A 12,071-nucleotide genomic window follows, 5' to 3' on the forward strand; every position below is an offset into this window, starting at 1 on the left:
GTGCAGTCATAGAGTCATACGGCGTGGAAGCAGGCCCTTCGGCTCAACGTGCCCACGCCGACCAACATGCCCATCTAAACTGGTCCCAACTGCTTGCATTTAGTCAATATCCTTCTAAACCTACTAGTCGAGAATTTAACATTTGAACTACACTCTACAGGTTAATAGATAATTGTTTTCCTAATGATGCAACAATGTGGCTACATATAAGTAGCAAATGGTAAAATAATTATCAGTGACCTTTGCATTAACTAATGCTTCATCCAAACTTTAAATAAAGTATAACCAACTTGTGATAATGAGATGCTCCACCTCTAAGTTCACAATTTCATCACCAACAGGAAGTCTCCGAGCACAAGCCTGAGATAATTGCTGGGATCATAAAGCAGGATTCATTTGGAGTGCATAATTTAACACATGGTAATAAATTATAACACATGATATTATTAGTACCTACATATTAGTTACATGAAGGGTTTACTTGCAAACGCATGCATAAATAATTATACACACTTGACAGTTTTATTATTTTTTATTCATGGTGAAATCTGGTATTGTTTTTATGCAAGCAGTCATTTTTATTGCAGGGGTTCATTGCATTATCAAACATTAATTATAAGTTTACAACAAATGATTTGTACTCCTTTGTCTGCAATATTAAAGCAATTAAGTAATTTTAGACTGTTGGATTTCATAGTGCAGGAAATTAAAATATCCTACAACAAAGAAGATAAACATACAAATGTGTGAATTCTTTGGAGAATCAAAGCTAATTACGATAAACCCATTCAAATGGCAAATTGTTTTCACGTGAGCTTCAGATAAAGTTTGCAGTGAAAAATTATGTATGGTTCTTTCTGAAAACAAAAGTCTGCGCCGGCATGAATTTGTAATGAAAAGGATTCATTTGATAAGGATGTTCTGAACTGCCCCTGCAATTCTCAGATATGTTTGTTCAAACAGCTTATAGATGTAACACATTTGTGGAAACAGTCAACTTGAACATGTTCTTCTCTCTGCCAGAAGCTTTGAGGATTTGTATTATCATACTTGCAAGTTTCATGGATTGGATTGTTTGTTATATTTGTGATTTGGGTAATATTATAAATCACTGTTTCATTTGACAGCCCCTTGTTAAAACCAAATGGGTTTACATGAAAAGACGAGGCAATATTATCATTCCCCTTTATAAATGACTAGACCATGTCGGACCCGTTGGGTCCCTGTCACATGGGAGGGCTGGTCCCCGAACGCAATATTCCACCACTCACCCACAGCCCCCAACAACGCATGCGCGACTGACAGGTTCCCGTTGTGAAGACAGATATCCCCGTTGTGATGCGAGTCATGGCAACCCTCCCCAAGTGTGCATCGCCATCCCTCTTCCTACCCCTATCCTCCTCCATTCCCCCTCATCCCCCAGCACTTCCTCCCCCTCCTGATCAACCTCCCTCTTCTTTCCCCTCTTCTCCCCTCCCCCACTCCCTCCCTCACTTCCCCCTCCCTCTCTTTTCCCCTACCCTCAGTCACTCCCTCACTCCCTCCCTCCATAACCCCTCTCCCCTCACTACCCCTCTTGACGTGATGGAAATGGTCATTTCATCAGCCATGCAAATACTTTATTCTTGTTCTCCACATTCTTTATTTAATGGATAGCCTCGGTTGAGATGGATATTCTGCCACCTCAACTTCACTCCCCCCACCCATTCCCCTGAACCCTCAGACTGCCAATTCGATCACTCACGGCGATTGAAAATTTCTGAAGATTTGCATCACTCGGAGTGTCACCCTTATCCTGAGGTGATACCAGGTGGACAAAAATGCTGGAGAAACTCAGGGGGTGAGGCAGCATCTATGGAGCGAAGGAATAGATGACGTTTCGGGTCGAGACCCTTCTTCAGACTGATGTGGGGTGGGGGGAGCGGGAAGAAGAAAGGAAGAGGCGAAGACAGTGAGCTGTGGGAGAGCTGGGAAGGGGAGGGGAAGGAGGGAGAAAGCAAGGACTACCTGAAATTGGAGGTCAATGTTCATGCCGCTGGTGTGTAACCTGCCCAAGCAAAATATGAGGTGCTGCTCCTCCAATTTGCGGTGGGACTCACTCTGACCAAGGAGGAGGCTCAGGGCAGAAAGGTCGGATTCAGAATGGGAGGGGGAGTTGAAGTCCTGGGCCGGGAGATCAGGTTGGTTAATGCGAACTGAGTGGAGATGTTGGGGGAAGCGATCGCCAAGCCTGCTCTTGGTCTCACCAATGTAGAACAGTTGACACCTAGAGCAGTGGATGCTAAAGATGAGGTTGGAGGAGGTGCAGGTGAACCTCTGCCTCACCTGGGAAGACTGCTTGGGTCCTTGGATGGAGTCGAAGGGGGAGGTAAAGCGACAAGTGTAGCAAGGGAAAGTACCAGGGGAGGGGGTGGTTTGGGTGGGAAAGGGCGAATTGACCAGGGAGTTATGGAGGGAGCGGTTTCTGCAGAAAGCCAAAAGGGGAGGAGTTGGGAAAATGTGGCCAGTGGTGGGATCCCGTTGGAGGTGGCGAAAATGTCGGAGGATTATCTGCTGTATGTGACGGCTGGTGGGGTGGAAGGTGAGGACAAGGGGGACTCTGTCCTTGTTACGAGTGGGGGGATGGGGAGTGAGAGCGGAGCTACGGGATATAGAGACCCTGGTGAGAGCCTCATCTACAGTCGAGGAGGGGAACCCCTGTTCCCTGAAGAATGAGGACATCTCCAATGCCCTGGTTTGGAACACCCCATCCTGGGTGCAAATGTGGCGTAGACGGAGGAATTGGGAGTAGGGGATGGAGTCCTTACAGGAAGCAGGGTGGGAAGAAGTGTAGTCCAGATAGCCATGGGAGTCAGTGGGTTTGTAGTAGATGTCGCTCAGTAGTCTGTTACCTGTGATGGAGATAGTGAGGTCTAGAAATGGTAGGGAGATCTCGGAAATGGTCCAGGTGGATTTCAGTGCCAGATAGAAGTTTGTGGTGAAATAGTTGAAGTCAATGAGTTCTGCATGGGTGCAGGAGGTAGCACCAATGCAGTCATCAATGTAGCGGAGATGGAGTTTGGGGGATAGGGCCATGCTAAGCCTCGAACAAGAATTGTTCAACATACCCTACAAAGGGGCAGGCATAGCTGGGCCCCATGCGAGTGCCCATAGCTACACCTTGGATTTGGAGCAAAAGGGAGGAGTCAAAGGAAAAGTTGTTGAAGGTGAGGACCAGCTCCGCTAGGCGGAAGAGAGTATTTGTAGAGGGGGATTGGTTAGTTCTGCGGTCGAGGAAGAAACAGAATGCTTTAAGTCCGTCTTGATGGGGGATGGAGGTGTAGAGTGACTGGATATCCATGGTGAAGATGAGGGAATGGGGGCCTGTAAAACGGAAGTCCTGGAGTCGACGAAGAGCGTGTGAGGTGACTTGGTCATAGGTAGGGTGGGATTTGACCAGGGGGGGTAGGATGGAGTCGAGGTATGTGGTAATACCACCTAGTTTGTGGCAACATCTCATCATCCACCATGCATCAAGTCTAGATTTTTTGGAGATGCAGCACGGAAACAGGTTCTTCAACCCACTGAGTTCACACTGACCAGCGATCCCCGCACTTTAACACGATTCTTCACTAGGGACAATTTTTACATTTACACCAAGCCATTTAATCTACAGACTTGTACGTCTTTGGATTGTGGGAGGAGACATAAATTCTCGGAGAAAACCCACGCAGATCACGGGGAGAACGTACAAACTCCTTACAGACAAGCAGCCAGGATCGAACCTGAGTCTCTGGCACTGTAAGCGCTGTAAGGCAGCAACTCTACCGCTGCATCGCCGTGAAAGTCCTTACAGAATATTAGATACTTCAATAAGATGAATGAACTTGTATTGATGCAGTAAGTTCAATGGTTTTCAACTGTTTTGAGATCAGTGAAATGCAATTGAAATGCATTTATTGTTGCAATATTAGGAAATGTACATTGTCAAGTACTATAGCGAGAAATGGTTATCAGGAATTACAGGAGGATTTGGTTATCAAGAATCACAGAGGGATCTTAATCAGCCGGCCAAGTGACCAGATGAATTGAGTTTAATTCAGGTAAGTATGAAGTGCTGCATTTTGTAAAGTAAAACCCAGGGCAGTCATTTCACAGTGAACTGTCAGGCCTGGGAATGGTGTAAAACAGAGGGATCCAGGGCTACAAGTGCATATTCCATAAACATGGTGTCACAGGTAGATAGGGACACATGGAGTTTAATCCGCGCATGTGTGAGGTTTGGAACTTTGGAAGGTTGAATGTAAGGGGAAAATGTACAATTAATGGCATGACCCTCAACAGCATTGATAAGCATTGAATCTCGCCGTCCAAATCCATAACCCTATAAAAGCGACAACACCTGTAGATAGAGTGGTAAAGAAGGCATAAGGTATGCTCGCCTTCAAGTCAAGTCAAGTTTATTCGTCACATACACATACGAGATGTGCAGTGAAATGAAAAGTGGCAATGCTCGCGGACTTTATGCAAAAAACAAACAAACAAACAAACAAACTACAAACAGAATGGATCGGGCAATTGAGTATAAGAGTTAGAGTGTCATGATGCAGTTTTATCGGGTTTTGGTCAGGCCACATTTGCTGTATTGCGTGTAATTCTTGTCATCCCATTGCAGAAAGGATGTGGAGGCTTTGGAAAGGGTCAAAGGAAGTTTATGAGAATTATGCCTGGATTAGGGGATATAGGCTACAGGGAAAGGTTTGACATACTTGGATTATTTTCTCTGGAATGCCAGAGGTTGCAGGGAGACCTGATAGAAGTATACATCACATTATGTTTACCATCTCGAGATGAAAAAAATCAAAAACGAGAGGACATAGTTCTAAGGCAATATTGGCAAAGTTTAAAGGGTCGTACGGTGCAAGTTCTTTACACAGAGAAATAAAGTCAGAGGGAATGGAAGAAGAGCCCAACATCATGGTGGACACAGAACACGTTGCAGATTGGGCAAAGGTAAGGACATACTGTTCAGACGGAAAACATGGCAGTGTTTTGGGCTGGAGTCAGGCATAGGGTCTAAAGAGTGCCGAGGGTGGAGCTGTGGGCTCAGGGGAGATACCTGGGGGGGAGGAGGGGATCTCAGAGGAGTGGGGAATGTGCAGGGTGGTGTAGGAGTGGAGAGGAGAGGAAATAGCATGGTTAGCGTTAGAGGAAGGGTAGAGGTACCCATTGGTGTTGAGCCCCGGGCTAGTAGCAGCCCCAGGGAAGAAGTAGATCCCAGTAGAATCAATGGCGAGCAGCCGTGGAAGCTGCATGAACCGGCAGCATCGCCGCTTCCCGCCTGGAAGTGAGCAGGGGAGCTTTAGGACCCAACAAAATCAGGTCTTCACGTTCTGGGGATTTATTGCCAATTAATTTTGCGACTGCGTTTTTTATTACTGCTATTTGCTTTTAATTGCTCATTTCCTCCAGACTATGTAGTTCTCTATTATTTCCAGGTGATTTTCTGTGCCTTCTTTCTTGAATATTTGTCTTACTATCCTGTCTTTTCCTTGTATCCCAACAGATATTCCACTCTCTCTCAGTATGCAAGGGGTCCACATTAACAATAGCTAATCTTTTCCTATCGACATGTCTGTAGAAGGTATTACAAACCAAATATTTTGCTTGCCTGCTCCCATATTGTACTTGTGTCGGATGGAACTGCAGATGCTGGTTTAAAATGAAGATAGACACAAAATGCTGGGAATAACTCAGCGGGACAGGCCACAACTCTGGAGAGAAGGAATGGCTGACGTTTCAGGTCAAGACGGGTCTGAAGAAGGGTCGCAACCCAAAATGTCACCCATTCCTTTTCTCCAGAGATGCTGCCTGTCCCACTATGTTACTGCACCATTTTGTGTCTATCTCATATTTTCCTCGTCTGCTCTTCATCAATGTTTTAGTCCTCCTTATCTGTATTCTCAAATGGTTCCCTGTCCACTGGTTACTGTTATCTGTTGGCAATTTTGTGAGGCTTTTCCTTTGATCTAAGACTTCCTTTAGTTTATTGAAAGCCCTGGCTTGTTTCATCTGTAGTTATTTGTCCATGAAGGAATATATATGACTGCTTAAATTCTGGTTTGATTACTGTCATGCTATATACAGATGAAAACTAACCAAAACTAACTCTCACCTATATAAGAAGGTAGACAAAAATGCTGGAGAAACTCAGCGGGTGAGGCAGCATCTATGGAGCGAAGGAATAAGTGACGTTTCGGGTCGAGACCCTTCTTCAGACCCTTCTTATCTATATAATATACTTTATTAAGATGTATTACTCTGGTTTCAGAATGAGTTCAATACTTTCACACATTGAAACGATCAATAAACGTTGAAAGAAGATAATAACAGGACGCATTCGAAAAGGGTAACTTATTATCATTAGACATTCCTAGATTTATAAACCAGGAACATCTTTTCTCTAATTGTTACCACTGTAGAACTGGATTCAGAAATATAAGCAGAAAATACTCAGCTCACCAGGCAGTGTCTGAGGGGAAAGAAAAAGTATAATATTTCATCATTCTCAATACTTCCTGCAAATGGTACTTTTTCCAAAACAGGTTAATAATATTTGTTATCAGACACATTTTTTTTGTTGAATTTTGGAAGTACCAAGGAAACATAGAAACATTTTTTTCGGCCCTTCGAGCCTGCACCACCATTCAATATGATCATTTCATGTATCCCGAAGTAGCCATAACTTTTAAATATAGCCAAGGCCTCAAAACCCTCAATTAGATGAGTGTAAGAAAATTTATGGGAAGATGCTATCAAACAGTAAAGTAAAAGTGACAGCTTTAAAAAAAATAATACAGAATCTGCAGCGTAAATACAGATTTAATATTAATATTTACCAGTGCAGTATAAACGTTCAAAAATGACCAATTGAATAGGCAGATAATAGGTTCAAAGATAGTACCACCAGGAATAGGAGATAGAGTGACATATTGATAATCTAAGATAGACACAAAGTGCTGGAGTAACTCAGCGAGACAGGCAGCATCTCTGGAGAGAAGGAAGGGGTGACGTTTTGGGTCGAGACCCTTCTTCAGACTATCTTAGGTTTAAACCAGCCTCTGCAGTTTCTTCCTACACATTGAGGGGAAGTGACATAGTCGAAAGGGCATGAGCGAGGATACTGCTCAGGAAGAGGATACATCTGACCAAAGACAATTTAGAACCACGGTCAAAAATACTGAGAGATAGTGGAGAAGGCAGCATGGTGCGTAGAGGTCGGGTTGCTGCTCAACAGCGCCAGGGACCAGGTTCAATCCTGACTACGGGTGTTGTTTGTACGGAGTTTATATGTTCTCCATGAGACATGCGTGGGTTTTCTCCAGGATCTTCGTTTTCCTCCCACGCTCCAAAGACGTACAGGTTTGTAGGCCAATTGGTTAGGTATAATTGTAAATTGTCCCTCTTGTGTGTAGGTTAGTGTAAGTTCAGTTCAGATTTTTATTTGTAATATGTAGGTTAACACAGGGTCAACGGTGCAATGAAATGACAAGACAACGGGTCACCTTAGCAATAATATTACAAGATTAAAATTAAGATTAAAAAAAGATAAGATAAAAGTGGCATTGGGAGGTAAAAGACAATAATAAATAAAATAATCAACATATATAATGTGTTAATGAGTTCAGAAGCCTGATGGCATGATGATAAAAACTGTTCTTAAGTCTGGTGGTGCGTGCAGCCATGCTCCTGTATCGCCTGCCTGACGGTAACAAGGAGAACAGTCTGCGTGCTGGGTGGCTGTGGTCCTTGATGATGCTGTGTGCCTCCCGCAGGCACCGCCTGTGGAGAATGTCCCGTATGCCCGGGAGACAGTTGCCAGTGTGTGCGGATTGCTGGTCAGTGCAGACTCAGTGGGCCGAAGGGCCTGTTTCTCTAAACTAAAATGAAAGTAACTAAAATTCGAGGGGTCGTAGCTGGAAGTGACCAATTCCTGCTCGGAGATTGTTGAAGAATTCATCAGGATGGATACAGAAACATGAATATATATATTTAAAAATATTAATGATGCATATCTGCTGAAACTGCAGACAAAAACAAAGCAGTAAGAAATTCTTTCAGAAGTGTCAACAACAAGGGGAATTGGAGATCAGAATTTAATGAGTTGTTAACAGAACTCAGAGAGGAAGAATCAAAGAGTACTTTGGCTTTCTTTTAGCATTCCCAAGAGAATACATGGATTATGTACTTCCCAACATTTTCCTTGCTCCGTTTGCACACTCTGGATATCCAAATGCACTTTGTAGCCAATTTAATTCTTTAAAGAAATAATCAAAATGTCAGAAAAAAAACTATTGATGTTTGAAATCTAATATAAAATTGAAAATGCTGGAAAATACTCAACTGGTCAGGCAGCATCTGTGCAGAGAAAATGTTAATGTTGTATTGTATTGGCCTCATCTAAACCACTGACTCCATTCTCTCGGCACAGATGCTGCCTGAACTGCATGCTTGTTTTTATTTCAAAAATGTTCAAGTTACTGTTTAAAAAAAAGGGAATTACAATAACCAATGTGGACCTTACTGTAACAAGAGACCTCATAAATAGTAATCAGACAATTGATTCAATAATGTTCAACTGTACTGCTAAAAGATAATTATTAAATGGAATATCTAAAGAACTCATTAGCTTTACTTCAAGTATTCCCACGGAATCTTTAACAGTTACTTGTCTTCAGTTAAACAGATTATCTTATTGTATCGTGAATTTGGCAAATGTTTGTCAGTCTCTCGTTGTAACTCTGATAAGAACATCCGCTGGGAAATGCATAAATGATTGTTGTTTACACCATTTTACTGGGAGTCTCTTACTCTCCCGTTAGATGCCTGATTACACATTAACAGCAGAATTTAGTTTCTTCAGTGTCATCATGTGAAGTAAAATTGTAAATCTCTATTTTAATGAATTATTGGAAACCCCAAAATGGCTGCTTTCATTCCCATCACAATCTGTCCTCCTGTGTTTTAATCCCACTGTAGGTTTAATCCCACTGTGAACCTTTGCATTGCATCTGTCTGTGAAGTGAGTTTGATCATATATTCCTGCCATCAATTAGATTGTCTATTTATGCCCCTGCCCTGCTGAACTGCTAGTGGGAACCCCATCCTCTTCTTTGTTATGTCTTGACTGGATTATTCGAACTATTCTACTTTCTCTCATTCCATGCTTCACTGCCTTGAAAACATTCAGTTCTGGTAGGAAGGAGAGGTAGACAAAAATCAAAATTGAGCTGCGGAGCCAATGGGAGGGATGTGGGAGAAGAATTTATCGTGTCAGAGGGTGTGATTCTGTGGAATTCATTGCCTCCGAATGCTGTGGAGGACGTCAATGGATAATTTTAAGGCACGTTTGACAGATTCTTGATTAGTATGAGTGTCAGGGGTTATGGGGAGAAGGCAGGAGAAAAAAATCAATTGAGAGGGAAAGACAGATTAGCCATGATTGAATGGCAGAGTAGACTTGATGGGCCGAATGGCCTAATTCTGCTCCTATAAGTCTATAACTTATGAACATGATCTTGTGAGGACTTGCAGGAAAAGGATACAGATGACCAAAGACAAAGGAGAGCCAAGGTCACAAATATTGAGAGTTGAAGGAGAAATGGAATAGTTGGCAGGAGGTGTGGGCAGGACATCACATGCTATGAAAAGTTGTTATTCATGCTGGGAAAAGTCACTATCACTGACAGCTTATGATTGATTCAGCCACCAAGATCCTAGGTCAGAATTTCCTACTTCATGGGTTATGTCCTAATACTTGCCCAGCACTATATCATTATGGAATGATGCACTGTTGTCGAACAGAGCACTTCCTTCCAGATGCCTCGCGAGCAAATTGAGGAGCCAGCCTGTTGCAGCCAACGAGGAAACCGCCAATACTTTCATTTCAAGAAGAATGGATAAAGTATTTCAGTTCTCTGCAGGTCTGCGTTGTGAAAAGGAGAGGCATATATACTTAGCTTCGAGGGATACCAGCATTATGATAACCACCCAGTTCCACATGGGGCCCTTGTAATTGCATAGGACACGTAAATCCATTTGCAGCACGCTATGAACTTGACACTTGCTTGGCACACATGTCCTGCAGATTTGTACAATAAGAAAATGTACGTGTCAAAAATACTGAAGGGCACTTAGTACATTAGGTTAGTGTTAAAGTCCACAGAGACTGATGAATTATGCAGCAGGTTGAAACTTAATTATTGAGAACGTTTATAGGTCCTGGCAGAGGCAAGAACAAACTGCTGAGAGCAAGTCAAAGGTATATCAAACCTCCAAAAATACAGTCAATGGGCAGCAATTTTGTTTAGCCTGGAAAATAACTGATGTGTTGTAGAAACATACAACAACTTACATTTAATGAACACCTTTAACATCATCCAACGTCCTAAAGATCTTTCACAAGAAAGATGTCAGATATATTGTTAGTGTTGTCACATGATGGGAAATGAGGGGAACTGAATAGCAGCTTGTTGGAAGTGGGAAGTAATAGAGGCCAGAGCTAGTCCCTCCCACATCCAGTGTAATATGACTAAATGAAAGATAGGTGTCATTTCGCTCAGTCCACCTGAAATGACCTGATCTCCCAGTTGTTAAACAATTAAATTCTCCTTCCCATTCCCACACAGACCTTTCGGTCCTCAGTCTCCTCCATTGTCAGAGTCAGGCTAAACGTAAATTGGAGGAACAGCATCTCAAATTTTGCTTGGGCAGCTTACAGCCCAGTGGTATGGATATTGATCTATCTCAGTTCAGGTAGCCCCGGCATTCACTCTCTCTCTATCCCTCCCCCATCCGAGTCACTCTAGCTTCTCATTTTCACTCAACAAAGAGCTAACAATGGCCTGGTTCCTGTATTATTGTTACTTTTTTGCATATCTTTCATTCATTGTTCTTTATCTCTCTACATCATCGTCTATACATCTTGTTTCCCTTATCCTTAACCAGTCTGAAGAAGGGTCTCGACCCGAAACGTCACCCATGCCTTCTCCCCAGAGATGCTGCCTGCCCCGCTGAGTTACTCCAGTTTTTTATGTCCTTTGCGGAACATGTTTACAAACATAAATGCCAAATTTAATAGTAGAATGGAGGCATAGGTATTTTTGTGAATCACATGGTCAGAACATTTTCCCAGGGTAGAAATGTCAAAAACTAGAGGGCCTAGCTTGAAGGTGAATGGGGCAAAGTTTAAAGAAGATATTTGGGGCAGGTTTTTTTTATACAGCTTGGTGGGTACCTCAAATGCACCACTAGGCATGGTGTGGAGGAAGTTACGATAGTGCCATTTAAGAAGCTTCTGCATAGGCATGTGGATGTGAAAGGAATGGAGGAATATGGATCACGTGCAGGCAGTTGAGATTACTTTAACTTAACATTATTTTAAGCACAGCATTGTGGGCTGAAGGGCCTGTTCCTTCATTGTACAGTTCTCTGTTCTGTTTTCAATGAAACATTTCCAAAGGAAATTGAAATAGTGGAATCATTAATGATAGATATCACCATTAGTCTAGCAATGAACAGATTTGAAACGCCCCTCTTCATTGGATACCCGTGTCCTCTGAGGACTAGCACTATCCTAAAGACTTTCCCCAAGTCAATGAACGTAACATTTCCAAAGATCCAGACCTATCTTTGTGCCCTCATGATAAATGAGTAATTCAGTGGGCATTTGCCGATTGGAAGTGTATTGAGATGCCCTGACAGTTGTTCTAAATGGACACCCTCCAAATCAATAGATTCAGAGTGGTTAACAAAGGCTCTGGAGAAAAGAAATAAGGCATTCTAATCAACAGCAAGTTGCCTTTCCCAAAATCATTAATTCTTTTTTCCTTTCTGGAGGCGCTGTCTGAAATGCTGAATGTTCCCAGTACCTTTGGATCTTATTTTCAATTAACTGCTGCATCAGTTCACCATTAAGACTCACAGGGTACTTTAAAGAAGTAAAAATATCCTGCACCCCTCTGGGTCACCTGCTGAAGACGGCGAGCCATGAGAAAATGATTTAATATCCGTGCCAATACCCATTACTTTAT

The 12,071-nt window shown here is 42.7% G+C and overlaps 1 protein-coding gene across 1 annotated transcript in view; it reads right to left on the bottom strand.

Moving 5' to 3' along the window:
* Positions 1-12,071, bottom strand: part of grin2aa (glutamate receptor, ionotropic, N-methyl D-aspartate 2A, a) — a 267,870-nt gene that overhangs the window by 128,940 nt on the left and 126,859 nt on the right. The gene's annotated exons all lie outside the window — the stretch shown is intronic.

The sequence above is a fragment of the Leucoraja erinacea genome, chromosome 20 (assembly GCF_028641065.1).
Source record: "Leucoraja erinacea ecotype New England chromosome 20, Leri_hhj_1, whole genome shotgun sequence".
NCBI classification, from domain to species: domain Eukaryota; kingdom Metazoa; phylum Chordata; class Chondrichthyes; order Rajiformes; family Rajidae; genus Leucoraja; species Leucoraja erinaceus.